The following is a 15,976-nucleotide window of genomic DNA, read 5'->3' on the forward strand; positions in this document are numbered from 1 at the left end:
GGATGATGAGGAGGAGAGGGAGGTGGAGGTTGAGGAGGAGGGGGAGGAGGAGGTGGAAGGGGAGGGGGAGGAGGAGGTGGAAGGGGAGGGGGAGGAGGAGGTGGAGGGGGAGGAGGAGGGGGAGGTGATGGAAGAGGAGGAGGTGGAGGTGGAAGATGAGGAGGAGGGGGAAGAGGAGGAGAGGGAGAAGGAGGTGGAGGTGGAGGATGGAGAGGAGATGGAGGTGGGGGAGGAGGGGGAGGAGGAGGAGGGGGAGGAATTGCTTCCATTTCCTGAGTGCAGGCTGAGTTTGAGCTATAATCTCTTATCTATCATCTTTCTTATCCCATTGTTAGGTTTTCACTCTTCATTTCACATTTTGGGAAAAATGTTTGGGTTCATATTCAGGCTTAAAAAACTAACCAACAAACAAAAAAATTCCCACCGGAATGAATCCTGCAGTCAGACTACATTTAGCCTAATTTTAAAACTGCTATTAAGTATCTAGAATCAGTGTTCCAAAGCGAAGGCACCCCAGGATCTTGAATCAGCAGAGATTCACTCCCATGTCACGACAGTGAGCTCATTCATGCATAAATGTGGCCTAATATATCTGAGGAGTATTTTCAGCACAGCTTGATATACAGCTCTGTTAATCAGAGGAGCCAGTAATTCAGAATCCACTCCTCCAGGTTCAGAAATGTACCCTTTTAAGAAGTGACCTTGTCTATGCAATAGCTTCAGACAGCAATTCTCAAAAACCAATGCTGAAGGGGCAAAGTGAATCTGCTTCTCCCAGGGTGAGAGGCTCTGACCTCATTAGAAAACTGTCTAAGGCCAGAAGCAAAGCTGCTACTATTTTCTTAATCCTCCCTACAGGGAATTTTAGATGACTTAAAAGGTCTCAACCTGGCCTGGGGAACTTGAAAATGACACTCAAAGAAAATCACATTCATTTATGCTCTACTAATTCAGAATTATTTTTATGATCTGGAAAGAGTTTGGACTCACGTTTCCATTTTTAGACCCTATGACAACAGGCTGAGAAGGAGGCTCAACCTACTTATGGGAACAAATTTTAGATGCTCTGACTCATACGTAAACAACCAAAGTGCTAATAATTTATCTGTTAGTTAGAGCAAATACTTCTATTTGGGTTGCTACCATAAGTCCTTGTAAGAACTAGAACCAAAATGACAATGTTCATATGTCCTATATTTAATTTTTTCACCTTGTTCCTGAATACTTTCCCCCGAGTAAATCCCAGTGAATAAAATGTTACTATTACATTAAACCCCCATTAGAACAGGAACTGTTTGGTAGTAGGAACCATTTAATGTTCCCAAGGGTCTCTGAGACCACTGAGGAAATAATACCACTCTGCTCTTTGTTGTTGCTGTTGTTGAGACGGAGTCTCACTCTGTTACCCAGGCTGGAGTGCAGTGGCGTGACCTTGGCTCACTGCAACCTCTGCCCCCTGGGTTCAAGCGATTCTCTGCCTCAGCCTCCTGAGCAGGTGGGACTACACAGGTTCTCACCACCATGCTAGCTATTTTTGTATTTTTAGTAGAGGCAGGGTTTCGACATGTTGGCCAGGCTGGTCTCAATATACCTCCCTTCTCTTTAAGTTATGTCAACTTTTGGGGGGAAAGTCCAAAATTCCACCTTCCATGAACAAAAAACCTGACCTGGATCCTGCTTAAGCAACCTCAGATACTGGTCAAGAGCCAGATGTCAGACGACACACGTGAGTGAGTGCAGAGGCATGGCCAAGGGTGTAACTGTACCCCAAACATCACTGGGGGATGGGCACGGTACTGCCGCTACTAAGTCATAGAAATTTTAAAAAGGTGAAACAGGGCCCAGGGACCCTTAGAATCTACTGGCTGGTTCTGCACAGGACCGCCAGCTCAAGTACCTTCATATATTTCTGTTGCCCTAGAGGTTAACAACCCTGTAGGCCATCCACCCTCACTGCCATCTATGCACATTACCCTGCCTGCCTTAACCCATTCTTCAGGGAGGAAACTACAACTCCAGAACTGTAAGTAGGAGAGTTTCAAGACCCGGCGTTGGCTATAAACAAGCGCTGTTTCCAATTTCCCAGGAAAAAAAAAAAAAAAAATCTCTAAAATAAGGTATTTGGTTGATTTCCCCCTGCCTGACCCCCACACAGTACTCTGGTTTTCATCTGTGAAAAATAAATCAAACAATCTCTTTTTTCCAAAGTTCCATGATATACAGCTACTTGTCATGGTTAAAATATAAAACAGCGCCAGTTGGAACTTCCAGATATCCTTGTATGTTTTTCAAGCACTTTAAATTTCACTTCCTGGTGAAAATATTCTGATTCCATTCTTGGCAAACAACCGTATGCTAAAGCTTAAAGAGAAAAGAGTGGATGGGAGAACTAATATGCATTTTCACCATGCAAAGGACAACAGGGTAGACACAATTAAAAGGGCTTTTCCTCGTGCACAGGAGGGTGGGAGAACTGAGTGCCTTTGGATCGTCCCTTATTCCATCACACTGTAGCAAGTGGTGTACCCCAACTGCCTATGAAGGTGCCCAGGTGGGAATGCAATTGATTCCTACCTGTATGTTCGTGCTGTAGTATTTGCCCAATGAGGTCAAGGAACAGGAGACCACCATGCCTCCCACAAACACCCACACACTTCATGCCTCCAACCTCAGCCAGCAATTCTGTTACTTCTCACTTCTAAGGATTTCTCTTCTCTTACTTGTGCTCTTTCCATTTTTTGCCTATTATTTCTCCCACATGTCTTAAGTTCTGTTGCCAGATCTCTATGGATATGTTACCATGTCTGGCAAAGATGAATTCTCCTTCACCTTAAGCAGCAGGCTGTCCTCCAAGAGCTTATACCCGAGGCGGGGAGGTTCAGATCCCGTGCAAACACAGATCCATAAACTGGTTACATTTGACTGGAAAACTTGGTATAATCTTCAAACCAATGTTGCTGGGCTGAACCAAGCTACTCTGATGCTGAAAGTTTGGGGTATTTTTTTTTTGTTGGTGTTGTTGTTTTGAGATGGAGTCTCGCTATGTCACCCAGGCTGGAGTGCAGTGGTGCAATCTCAGCTCACTGCAACCTCCATCTCCTGGGTTTAATAGATTCTCCTTCCTCAGCCTCCCAAGTAGCTGGAATTATAGGCGTATACCACCACGCCTGGCTAATTTTTGTATTTTTAGTAGAGACAGGGTTTCACCATGTTGGTCAGGCTGGTCCCGAACTCCTGACCTCAGGTGATCCGCCTGCCTCGGCCTCCCAAAGTGCTGGGATTACAGGCGTAAGCCACCGTGCCCCATGCTGAAAGTTTCAATGCATCCTGTACCCAACGCAAAGGGGAGCATCTTTCATTCCTCTGCAAATAGCTTTATTGCAATTAAGAGGAATTAAAGGAATTAAGGAAACCATTGCACAGAAGGTGGTATCTGAACTGGGTCTCATCACCTAAGCAAAGTCCAGACATATGCAGAAGGAGGCACAAGGACACTAGGATTCTGAGGCTGAAAGAACATCACAGAGGAAAACAAACATCAGAACATATACAGACAACCCAGGCAGTCTAGCGTGGCTAGAACCAAGGGGGTGTGAAAGGAAATGAGAGGGGACCTGGGTTAGACCAAAACTATATTCTACCAGAATGCCAGGGAAAAGGTTTGGGACCATTTTTTTTTTTTTAACAATAATTCTATTTCTTAATTACTGGTGGTTTCTACCATTTCTCTGTGAAATCTTCAACTAATGACTAATGAATAGCCCTGAAATTTCAAGATCCGCCTTCCTACATGTTTTCTATTCTTACTAACTTAATCATCTCATTTCCCTCTCCCAACTGACACACTCCACAGTCCCTACCAGCTGCCTGCCTCCCTCCTTCTCTCCCTGCCAACCACACACACACACACACACACACACACACATACACACACACCCCTCTAGTCAAAATAGCCCAAGCTACTTATGATTATAAAACAAACTTTCAAATATTTTTACCAAAAACATTTCTTCTATATATAACTTCCATCATTTTAAAAAGGGTAAATATTTTTGCCAGGTGGCTATATTTACCTTTCTTTAATCTCTGTTATTCTTTTGGACATTTGTGAACACAACAGATTACTTGGCGTGTTAGTTCATGGCTTTACTGCTCATTCTCCTACCAACCCACAACTATGCCTGTACTAGCTAGAAGCTGGTGACCACAAAATTATATTAGTTCACTAGGAGTTAATTAAAAGGACTAAGAACCTCAAAAGCAGGAAACACAAATAGGACATAATAAAGATGATACCTTTAATTGATTCTACATTGCTTACTCTACTTGGTCGATCTTAGAATATCTTATGGTTATGGATAAAATGTCTTTGATGGGTTGAACTCTCAACCCAAACATCCCATATGGAGATGCTCACAGACTATTGGATGTCTGGATCTGATCCACATTCTGCTTTATCACTGGTATGATGCCGAGTTCCTCCCCTGCCATTTTTTGAACTATTTTTTCCCTTTCTTCATTATACTCTGTTGGATTTCAGAGTTGGAGAGTTCCATTTTGTCTCACAAACCATTTGACCTCTAGTGCTTTTTATAGCACCTTCTTGCTTCTTTTTTAAACATTCACATAGATGACCCTCAGAAAGATCTACAATACATATAAAACCTTTTATGTAATGAGTGTCTAATATGACGAACATGATGGAATATCTAAACCTATTTTTACAAGACTAAAGCTCAGAAACATAAGCAATTCCCATGCGTCATGACCTGTCACCAGTTAACATAATGTGAAGGAAAGTGACGAGAATGATCTTCATTTACTTAGACGCCTGCTCATTCATTTGGTTGGAGTAATCCCAAGAAAACCTTGCCCAGCGGAAATTTCAAGGTTTCCATTAAACTGTAAGCATCTTGAAGTCAAGGGACTTACTTTACTCATTTATGTACTCCACATAACCACCTTGTCACATATACACCAAAAGCAAAATAACTGCTTATTGTGAATAAGTAAATCACCACTAATTATTTTGTAAATGTACTTGTGCCTACAAAGTACAGACAGATCTACGATAAAGTCAGCTAGACATTTTTTTTTTTTTTTGAGAAGGAGTCTCACTCTGTTGCCCAGGCTGTAGTGCAGTGGTGCAATCTTGGCTCACTGCAACCTCCGCTTCCCAGGTTCAAGCAATTCTCCTGCCTCAGCCTCCCGAGTAACTGGGATTACAGGGCGCACACCACCACGTCTGGGTAACTTTTGTATGTTTAGTAGAGATGGGGTTTCACCATGTTGGCCAGGTCTCAAACTTCTGGCCTCAAATGATCTGCCCGCCTTGGCCTCACAAAGTGCTGGGATTACAGGCATGAGCCACCATGCCCGGCCGCCTAGGTTTTTGGAGTCAAAATGGTTGAATTTTTATTATAAGTCATTCTATGAAACTGGTTATTTTCTGTGGCTAAAAGCAGTGGCTTTTTCACAGCAGTTGGATTGAACTGGGTTCTCTAAAACCAGGGTGATAAGATTAGTACAAATCTTCAGACTGAAAAACTTTCTCCAATTATGCCCTTATAAATTGCAGTACACAGTTGTTATTTTTCAAATGCTACAAGTTTTTAGGGTCTGATTCACTAGTCTTCTCAGACAGTCTGGCAAGACTTAATTTATCTGAGAGATCAACTACCAAATGGAGAATTTCATTTAATTATATAAAAAGTAAAAAAAAAAAAATTGCAAAATGTTTTTACCAGTCATGGTTATTTTAACATTTACTAATTTGGGTATAGCTAACATAGTTTAGAAAGAAAAAAAAAGATCATCTGTTTCTTTGTATAAAAAGCTGTCTTTAAAAAGAAAACCCCTATACATTTACCAACATTCCATATTGTTATGCTAAAATCTTTCCTACAGTGTACTAGCCCTCATCACTGAATCTAGATATACTTAGATTATTACCACCACTTCCCCAAAATTTACCTTCCAAAACTGAAATGTAAGAGATTAGAAATACTAAATCTAACAATAAAGAATTTTATTTTATTTTTATTATGACAGTGGTTTCACTACTTGTAGTCACTTTTACTGCCAAGTCAGTTTGTGGATAATTTAAGAAGTAATTTACAATTAAGTTTTTATTTAAGTATATCTAAGTATGCATTGAGGGCCAGGTGCGGCGGCTCACACCCATCATCCCAGCACTTTGGAAGGCTGAGGTGGGAGGATGGCTTGAAGTCAGGCGTTCTAGACCAGCCTGGGCAACACAGTAAGAATCCGTCTCTACAAAAAGTAAAAAAAAAAAAAATAGCCAGTGTGGTGGTGTGCGCCTGTAGTCCCAGCTACTCGGGAGGTTAAGGTGGAAGGATTACTTGAGCCCAGGAGCTCAAGGCTACAGTGAGCTACAACAATGTCTCAGTCCTTCAGCCTGGGTGACGAACTAAAACCTTGTCTCTTAAAAAAAAAAAAGTATGCACTGAGGCCCCAATATTATCAGTTATTAACACAGGTAGATGTGCACACATGGACACGCCTCACAGCAGCAGTAAAGCAAATAAATTGAACTGGTAACTCTTACATGGTGGCATGTATACTAGCAAGCATAATAGGCCCTTAACATCAATGATGAGAAAATGAATAAAGCAAAGGCACTTGTCAAACAAAGGAGTATGACGTATCAGAGACAAATGCAGAAGGATGAAGGCTGTGTTGAATGTATGCAGCAGGAATGGAGGGGAACGCTATCCAAGAAAGACCCTACCACCCAAAGGATCAAGTCTGAACCCCTTCCAGGGGGAAGCTGGTGTGGAACAGGACAGGCAGGCTGGAGGAGTGCACCAGGAGGAAGTGCAAATCCACATGTTGAAAAGGAACTGCACCATCCCTGTTTGCAAACCGCTGTTGCATGCTCCTCCGGAGAAAGCCACCAGTCCAGCGCTTCTCCAAGCTGACTGTGCATGAGTCACCCAGGGAATCCAGTAATTGGTAGATTCTATCTCAGCCCCTCTGGGGCAGGGCCTGACGTCTTGCATTTATGATGAGCTCCAGGGATGCTGCTGCCCGTGGACCACACTTTGGCAAGCACTATCCTGAAGGACAGCCTGGCCAATAATAGGCAGAGGGAAAGAGAGTTTAACAGAAAGAATATCACCTGCCAGGCAGGGAACAGGAGACCTAGGCTTCCGGCTCTCCCTTTGTTTCCTGCTCTCAGGTCCTTTAGCTGTAAAACACAAGGGATCCCTTAGGTTCCTCTGTAGCTTTAAAAACTTGAGGCAGGAAGAAAGGTTTATGGCCTGAAGAGCTGCACCTCTTAAATCAGGGATTAAAGATGAGGACAGAGCTTTAGAGAATAAAAGGTTACTGAGGAGCTGCACATCTTCAAGGCAAGACAGGAAGAATTTACTTATTTTTATTGGAATGCCTCGACAAAAATACCAAATGACATATGCCCAGGGCTATTTTTGCAAAACAATGGACAAGTCTGGGAATAACTCAAGCGTCCATCAACAGGGGACTGACTGAATGAACTTCCGTCAGCCTATAGCATGGAGTTATAAAAAGACAAGGGAATTCTCTGTATACTGACATTGAGTGAGTTCCAGTATACAATGCTAAGTGAAAAAAAGAAAACCATGGCTCAGAACAGTATGTACCGTGTGCTGCTTTATGAGTAAGAGAAAATACAAATATATCCATACTCTTTCCAAAAAGGGCAATGGAGGAGGGATAACCCCAGAACAAATAAAGACAGTTACCTATAAGGGGACAGGGATGGAAGGTGGCCTTAATACAAGAGCGTAATAAGAACATAAACATAAACATAAACTATGTATCAAGTTAGTGGTGAACTCATATAGAGAAACATTATTTCACCTGACTTTAAAACCTGTTTTTATTGTCATCCCTGATGGTATATGCTAAATAAAAAAGGACTGCCAAGAAATATTTAACTGCTTTCAGTAGCAATAAAGACAGCAAACTGTTAACAATGCTTGAAGCTGAGTGATGGGGTTTCATTATGCTGCTGGTTCTCATGTTATCTTCTCTATTTTAGTATATGTTTGAAGAATAATTTAAAAATAGCTTTCCAAATAATCTTCTGCTTTTTTTATTGAGACTGGATCACACTCTGTCACCCAAGCTGGAGTGCAGTGGCGTGACCTCAGCTCACTGCAACCTCTGCTTCCTGGGTTCAAGCGATTCTCCTGCCTCAGCTTCCCAAGTAGTTGGGATTACAGGCAGGCACCACCATGCCTGGCTTATTTTTGTATTTTTAGTAGAGATGGCGTTTCACTATGTTGGCCAGGGTGGCCTCGAACTCCTGACCTCAAGTGATCTGCCCGCTTTGGCCTCCCAAAGTGCTGGGATTACAGGCATGAGCCAACGCACCAGCCTAATCTTCTTTATCTAACATTAACATACACACACTGAGCAAGAATACAAGAGAGTCCAGGTTTGCAACAAAGACAACCTTAGTCCACCAAAAGTGAATATCAATATATATATAAGATCTAAGATACAAGTAGGTAAGAAGGTGGGGAAGTGGGGCCACATCTGACTCCTACTGCAAAGTAATAGATTCAGCATCTGTACAGACCTCACTGTACTCAAATACATTTTATATTAGTTCATTCGGTTTTCACAACAAAATTGCAGGATGACTACTCTGCCCACCTGTAGCGAAGGTAAGTGACTCAATTTGATTCCAGCTCAAGTTCTTTAATCTGCAAGTCCAGTGCTTTTCATACTGGCCCCTCTGGTAGCCCCACTAACAGGAGTGTAGGGCAGGAATGGGGTTCACAAAACTAAAGCCAACAATCTCCAGTAGTACTTTAAAAATTCATGCTAATTTTTAACTTTGTTCCATAACATAACATTAAGACGAAAATAGTGTATTTCATGACTTACCATCAATTAAAATAGGCCTGCATATGTATTTTGTGGCTTTATGGACCCAGAAGCCACAATTACTTATTCTGATTATCAGAGGCATTAAATGGCACCAGCCTCCCTGAGGCAGTGATAGCTGTCACCCAGCAAAAAATGGGACAAGTCCCATTGTCCAACTAGCACATTGCTGGTAGCATTTCCAGTTCACAGTATTTCAACTGGCACCCACAAATACATTTTCTGTTAATGTAACTTCTTAAACCTGAAAATTCTGTCTAGTCTTTTAAATACATCTCCCAGAAATGAGTTAGTGAATGCAATGGAAAATAAATTAAAATCACATAATATGGTTTGAAATGGTTCAAAATTATCCGGGCACATTTTTGAAAGAGCCATTTCATGGCTACGCTGAGCAGAGAGCCGAGATAACAAAGAACATACCTTTGCAGCAGCCTATTTCAAAGAAAAAGAAAACAATAAGATTGACTACTATATCTGTTAACAAAATGGCAGCAATTTTGTTTGTGCTTTTTTAATAAACTTTTTTGTTTCAGACTTAGAGAATTATTACAAAGATAAGATGGAGTCCCCATGTACCCTGAAGCCAGTTTCCCCTGGCTTAAGGGGAACGTATTAAGATCTACGTTGGTTCAGGACATGTCTCACAATTAATGCATCAAGGTTGATTTATTATTAACAAAATTACACACTTTATTTCCATTTCCTCAGTTTTTCCCTAATGTTCTTTTTCCTGTTGCAAGATACAGTTTTCTTTCCATTTAAATTCAACCATAGGAAGGCTATTAAGCTAATAACAAATTCAGGCCTAAGAGACTAAAATGTTTCTCAAGGCATCCTTAGCTAAAGAAAAATGCAGATGTTGGATGAAATACCAGAGTCAGCTCTTCAACAAACCACCTTCATCTATATAGCATCAGAATCACCATTTCAGAGAACTTAAATGAACTTAAACTTAAACATGGTCTCAAACTTTTGGGCTCAAGCAATTCTCATGCCCCAGCCTCCTAAAGTGCCGGGATTACAAGCGTGAGCCACCGCGCCTGGTCTTCCACAGCATTTCGTATATGGTCAACCAGTACCGACGCTTTAGGCTGTGTGTCAGGTGCCATCCTGTGCAGTGTAGAAAGTGGAGCAGCACCCAGGCCTCTACCCACTAGATGCTTGCCAGCTTCACACCCCACTCCCTCGAATATGACAATGAAAAATGTCCCCAGATAGTGTCAAATGTCCTTTGTGGGGGAGAAGGCAAAACTGCCACTGGTTGAGAACCACTGGCTTTAAGCAATTAATCATATGGATAAATATAACAAAATTTCTATCGCAATGTAAGATGTCAACGTGGATTAAACAACGGTTTTTAAAAACCTTTTATTAGACTATATAAACGAGTATTTGTCTTAGAAAATATAATCAACATGAAAACCAAAGAAGGCCGGACGTGATGGCTCACGCCTGTAATCCCAGCACTTTGGGAGACCGAGGCGGGCGGATCACCTGAGGTCAGGAGTTCGAGACCAGCCTGGCCAACATGGCAAAACCCCGTCTCTACTAAAAATACAAACATTAGCTGGCATCTGTAATCCTAGCTACTTGGGAGGCTGAGGCAGGAGAATTGCTTGAACCTGGGAGGCAGAGGTTGCCGTGAGCGGAGATTGTACCACTGCACTCCAGACCTGGGTGACAGAGCGAAACTCCGTCTCAAACAAACAAACAAACAAAAAAACAAAGAAGCTAAATCATAGTTGTTCCTGTCGACTATTATGAATTAGTGCTTTGTAAAATAATAAATGTAATGTATAGGTTTAATAACACCCTAGAAACAAGGAATTCAAATTAGAAATCATTCTTAACCCTTTCCATCCTAGGATTCTAAGGTAAACATCAGATTCTATAACTAGCAGCCAAACCAATAAGCATGAGGCAGAACTTGGTCTCGGAAAGAGGCCAAGACAGATAATCCATGACCACTGTGTGTCCCCCCAGCTCCCCCACACTCCACCTTAGAGGGCCATGGAGACACTGCTCAGGAATCCTTTTGCCACCAGCAATTAAAATAGGCCCCATTCCTTAAAAGAAAATTAGGGCCAGGGAGTAGAAAAGATCCAGTTGGGAAGGACATACCTAATAAACGCTTTAGGCTGATGTCCCCAGCTTCTTACATGTCACTCTGCTTAATTTGGGATTGGAGGTAGCAAGGAAAAAGCCAATAATCCACAGTTCTCAAGGGAAATCTGATAGGCTGCAGGATGATGCCATCAAATTTTTAAAAAAGAGGTTTTAAAAGTTGTTTCTTAAAATAAATTTTAAAAAAGGGCCACCTCTCATTTCTGCAGCTCTGAAAGCTTTTTTCATCTTTGTGAAGGTCTCGACATAAACATGTAGAAATACCACCATCACATATCTAGGTCAGAAGAAAGGGCTAACTTTACCTACCCTACAGCTACTAGGCCATCCAGACAGCTCTTTCCTTTACGGAGGGGTGCCAAGGGGTGTCCGAGCAGAAAGGTGAAGAAGGCAGGTCGGTGCCAAAGAGACCCAGGCTGTTATCACTTGCAGGTGAGAGCCTTTGATCAGCTGCTACCACTCCCACCCCCACCCACTGGAGAGACTGTGGGGCAGCGCCTTCCCTCAAGCAGGCTCAGGGGGAAAGGCTCACCAGAAAGTCCTCGGATTTTAGGAACCCTCAAGCCCTCCACCCAACAGGCTGCTCTGTGGTTGCTCTCTTCTGCTGAACAGCTTTGGTTCTACCTCGTCGGTCTCGGCCCAAATTCCATCCAAGGCACAGAGAGCACATGAAGAGAAAACTGGCCATGCCCAGTTCCTACAGGTGGGCAGGTGGCTGGCAGGGAAGGGATCACATGGGAGGACCACGGAGCTCGGCCTGTGCATACTAACCCAGCTCAATGTTAATGAAGGCAAAAGATCATTTACATTAAAGATCATTAACCAGGTACTTGGGTCCCTTGGCAAGAGGCGAGAGTTCACAAGTTGAAAAATGCATCTGGATCAAGGGGCAGCCTCTTGTTGCCAAACACAGGTTTGGGTAATTTCAGGGGAAGGGCACGTCAATGGCAAGGAAGGAGCAGAAGCAAACGGGGGTGTCTCAGGAGGGGGCCCCGTTTCCTTCTTGCAAAGCTGCTCCCACCCACAGCCACACTCCATTCAATCAGGTTTATGTGCTGTTCTTCCTTGCCCCTTATGAGGTAGAACCATCACCTTGTGTGCAAAGCAGCTTACAGGTAAGGAATTATAAACAGGTTAAGGTTTATGGCATTTGTCTTGCCAATTTTCCGTCTCTCAATAGAAACATCTCCTTTTAAGGTGATGGCCCAGGCTCTATCATGGCAAGTCCCACCCAAAAAGGAAGGCACTTCCCTATTCACGAAACCACTTTGCTGTTCCTCCCACATCCAGGGACCCACTGCCACAGAATTCTCAAGCACAACAAGAAGTCGCCATCAAGCAAACAGGGTCAGAAGTTCAATTTCACACATTACCAACCGCCACGGTTTTGAAGATTTCTGGCAAATGTTCTTTCTGACATGCTTCAAGTTGCTACACATGCTCGGTGCCCTCCTCCTCACCATCTCCTCTTCCCCCTCGTAAAAATCAGCAGGAGCTCCCGTCTCAGCCTTTGTCTAAGGCAGCCTGAGACTTTCTCATTGTTTATATAGCATCATCCAAAAAGAGCAGGCACTGCCCCGGTTTTCTATTCCAGCATTAACCTAATTCAATTTTCCTCAAGTTATATGTTTACTGGAGAGTATTACCTGTGGCTGATGTTAAAAAAAAAAAAGAGAGAACAGAAAAGTAGAGCCCCAATATCCCTGTTAGTAAGATTAGGTCAAAGAAAAAGATTAATTTCTATGTCTATTTTAATGGCATATAACATGGGTAGTCTTTAACTTAGAGTAAAGGAAAACAAAAGTACCAGTTTTACTTTCTCTTAAAGGGAATAACAGTTTATACGTTTGAGGGCTGAAGAATGAGGTAAAAGACAATGAGTAATGATTAGGCACCTCATTTACAATTTTTTGAAGTTCCTAACTGCACGTTTATCCATATAAGAGCAAAATCATTTAATCTGTGTGAATACATGTAAAAACTTAAGTTAGGGGTCATGTGACTCATCCCCAGGTATTTCCTGTAAAGGTTATAAGACAAATGAGAAGGTGTGTGTATCCCAGGAGGTGAATCTAAAACAATAGAGAAGTATGTTGTCCCATCATGAGCTGGCTGATTGCATTAGCTATGCTCTAAATTGAACTTAATTCACAGTGAAGCCTACAAAGAATCAAATTTTAAATAAAAGATCTGTCCTTGCTTCACCCGAGGTTTTGAACTCAGAAATTTGAAAATTTCTGAACTCTGCATGACAGATTCCTTTACAGTGTCTATTTTTGACATTTCAGGAACACAGTGATGACAAATGCAGTAATTTATTCATAAAAGCGGGGAGAGGCACCAGAGCAATATCTGTGTAATTTTTGACTGCACCACCCTGAAGAAAAGAGGTTGCAAACAAGATGATACAGGTTAAATACACAAATAATTAAAATGTTTTCACTGTGCCGCCTTTTGATTTTGAAGCATGCAAAAAATGTCTAATGGACATTTTAAAAAGAAAGCAAGCAAGTTCAAATAATCCCCCTAATCCTGCATATTTGGGTTAAAGCTAATGGATTCACGGTAAGAGAACATTCTCCTGATGTTGTGGGCACTAATCGAGTAATAAAGGGAATGGAACCTTCGGTGGCACTTACCAGATTCCAGGCAGGAAGAGCTCGTCTGAAGTGGGGAGCGGAGAGAGAGGCAGGTCTAGATGCAGATGGTCTGTTTCCCCTAACGACAGCAACGGCGGCGAGGAGAAATCCTGGTCTCCGCCAGCTCCCAGCCAGGTAACCAACAGCCTGGAGCGGGAGGTGCCGTGCTGGGGAGGCACCGCGTGGACAGGGCTCTGCGGCCGCTCCCGCCCAGGTAGGGCCCCGCGCAGCCACCCACCCGGGCACCCTCGCGCGGCTTAAGCCTGTCTGGGTTGGAAGCTGCTGCCGCGGATGCCTGCCTCTCTCGAATCGGGAGCAAATTCAAATGTGGGGAACACGGAAGTGCCTCATCAGAGGCAGCAGAGCCAATGACTATAGGAGGAACTTCGTGTATTCAAGAGACACAAAAAAGCAACTCGAACCACAGCCCCACAATGCTGCCCTTGCAGCAAAACAACATCAGGGAAGTTATGATAACAGCCAACTTGCCATGAGACATGTGTATACCTGGCTTGGCCCAGGTGACCCTGGAGCCTCAGGGATCCCTCTAAGGTGCATGGAATGCCCCTTTTGGAATATCAGTGGCATCTTTTCCTAAATGTCCATAGCAGTGTTAAAAAGAAATATACTCAAGGCAATAAGGAAACTCCTCTAGATACTTCTGTTTAAATAACTGTCCCACTGTCCTCACATACAGGGCATGAGCCTGTATTTTCATCAGCCAAAACTAGCTTTGGATCCCATCTCCACTAGCTTCGTGACATCCAGCAAGCTTCTTGTCCCATGCCACCTTTAGCGTTCTTGTTTGTAGAAACAGCCTTGAAACCTCCTTCACGTGCTGCTTTCGGACCACAGGTCCTGCAATCAATGTGCTTTGGCCCTTTTTACATTTCCTTGCCTTTCACAGTTACCTGTGGCTCTAAAAGTATTATCCGAAATCAACCAGTCACCCCTTTCACCTTCTCGCAGTTTAAAAATGGATCCAGTGCATACCCAATAGCAAAATATTTTCCTCTTTGCTCTCATTTTTTTTTTAACTAATGTCTCCAACAGGTCAGGGAGGCCAATTTTAAAATCATTTTTGCATACAATGGTCAAAGAGACAGATCCCATGACCCCGCAGTCCAAACCCTGCCAGGGACAACAAGTTGCAGCCCAAGGCAAAGGAGGTTTCTTCTGTTTAAAGTTCTGTGTAAATTCCCATTTCAAGGCCAAGAACAGGCCCCTTTTAAGAGCCAAGAGTGTTGAGGAAAATGAAGGCTTTATTGGGCCAAAAGGTCTTTTTCTTGAATGCTTCCTTTTAAAAGGTAATTATTTCTCACCATGGGAATTTACAGCTAACTTATATTAGCACTCTTCGATAACATAAGAATGACCAGGGCATGGGTCACCGGCCCAGCACTTATCAAGGGCCTGTCCATGGGAGGAGGAGATGCAGAGTCCCACCTGGGCCGAGAGGCCGCATCACCATCTGCTGGTGGCTCCTGCATTTTACAGTCATGAGCCCTACACCATCTTCCACCTCCTCTGTAGCAGGCAGCCCATTAGAATTCCTGTTTTATTACATTAACGTTCTCACAGCTTAGTTTGGCTGCTCAAGGACAACTCTTGTTCTTTCCCACCGGATCTTCTTTCCAACCTTCATTCTTTCCCACAGACTCGTAATCAGGCCACTAACGACGGCGGGGAGCGTAAAAGTTCTCTTCCCTACCCACCTCGCGTGATGCGGTGACACAGAATGAAATTCACAACACACATGGAAAAAAGGAAAACAACCAATCCTTCCCCAGAACGGAACAGCTAAGAGCCAACGCTACTGAAAAGCATGGGGCAGGCATCTCCACCGAGTGCAGGGAGGAGGCCAGGTGAAGACCCAGGAAATAAATCAAAAAAGGGACAGCCTTTGAGCTGGTTCCTGACTGGTGAGCAAGACTTAGCTGGGCTCAGGCAAGCTGTTCTGTGTGGCTGGAGTAGAGAATATACCGGAAATCAGGGAGGTCAAAAACAATGAGCAGGAGATATCGGAAGAAATGTTCCTAACCACTTCACTCTCCCAAAGCCGTCACCCATCCCTGGTGACTATATCTAGGTCCAGCAGGGTCTCAGAAGCAGGTGCCAACCTGAGGGGAATATTTACCAGATGAAGTGAAGGCCGTGGAAAAAGAAGAAATTGGAAAATTCATTATTTAAATGGTATCACTGGGATACTCTCTAAAATGATATCAGTAATTTCTAAAAAAGATCTAGGGGGAAGAGAATAAATCTGGGTTTTACAGGCAGCTGTGATGAGGCCTGGGTGACCAGCTGTGCCA

At 43.1% G+C, this 15,976-nt stretch overlaps 1 protein-coding gene across 10 annotated transcripts in view; it reads right to left on the minus strand.

The window, feature by feature from the left end:
• The window catches only part of NEDD4L (NEDD4 like E3 ubiquitin protein ligase), a 359,974-nt gene that overhangs the window by 193,352 nt on the left and 150,646 nt on the right, over positions 1 to 15,976 (minus strand). Inside the window, exon 1 of one of the 10 annotated variants that reach the window (XM_058438295.1) lies at positions 13,665 to 13,917. The exons of the other annotated variants lie outside the window; for them this stretch is intronic. The gene's annotated coding sequence lies outside the window, so the exon portion shown is untranslated. Of the gene's footprint in view, positions 1 to 13,664; positions 13,918 to 15,976 lie in introns of those variants that run through there. 10 annotated transcript variants of the gene reach the window in all.

This window comes from Hylobates moloch, unplaced genomic scaffold, assembly GCF_009828535.3.
Source record: "Hylobates moloch isolate HMO894 unplaced genomic scaffold, HMol_V3 SCAFFOLD_5, whole genome shotgun sequence".
NCBI lineage: Eukaryota > Metazoa > Chordata > Mammalia > Primates > Hylobatidae > Hylobates > Hylobates moloch.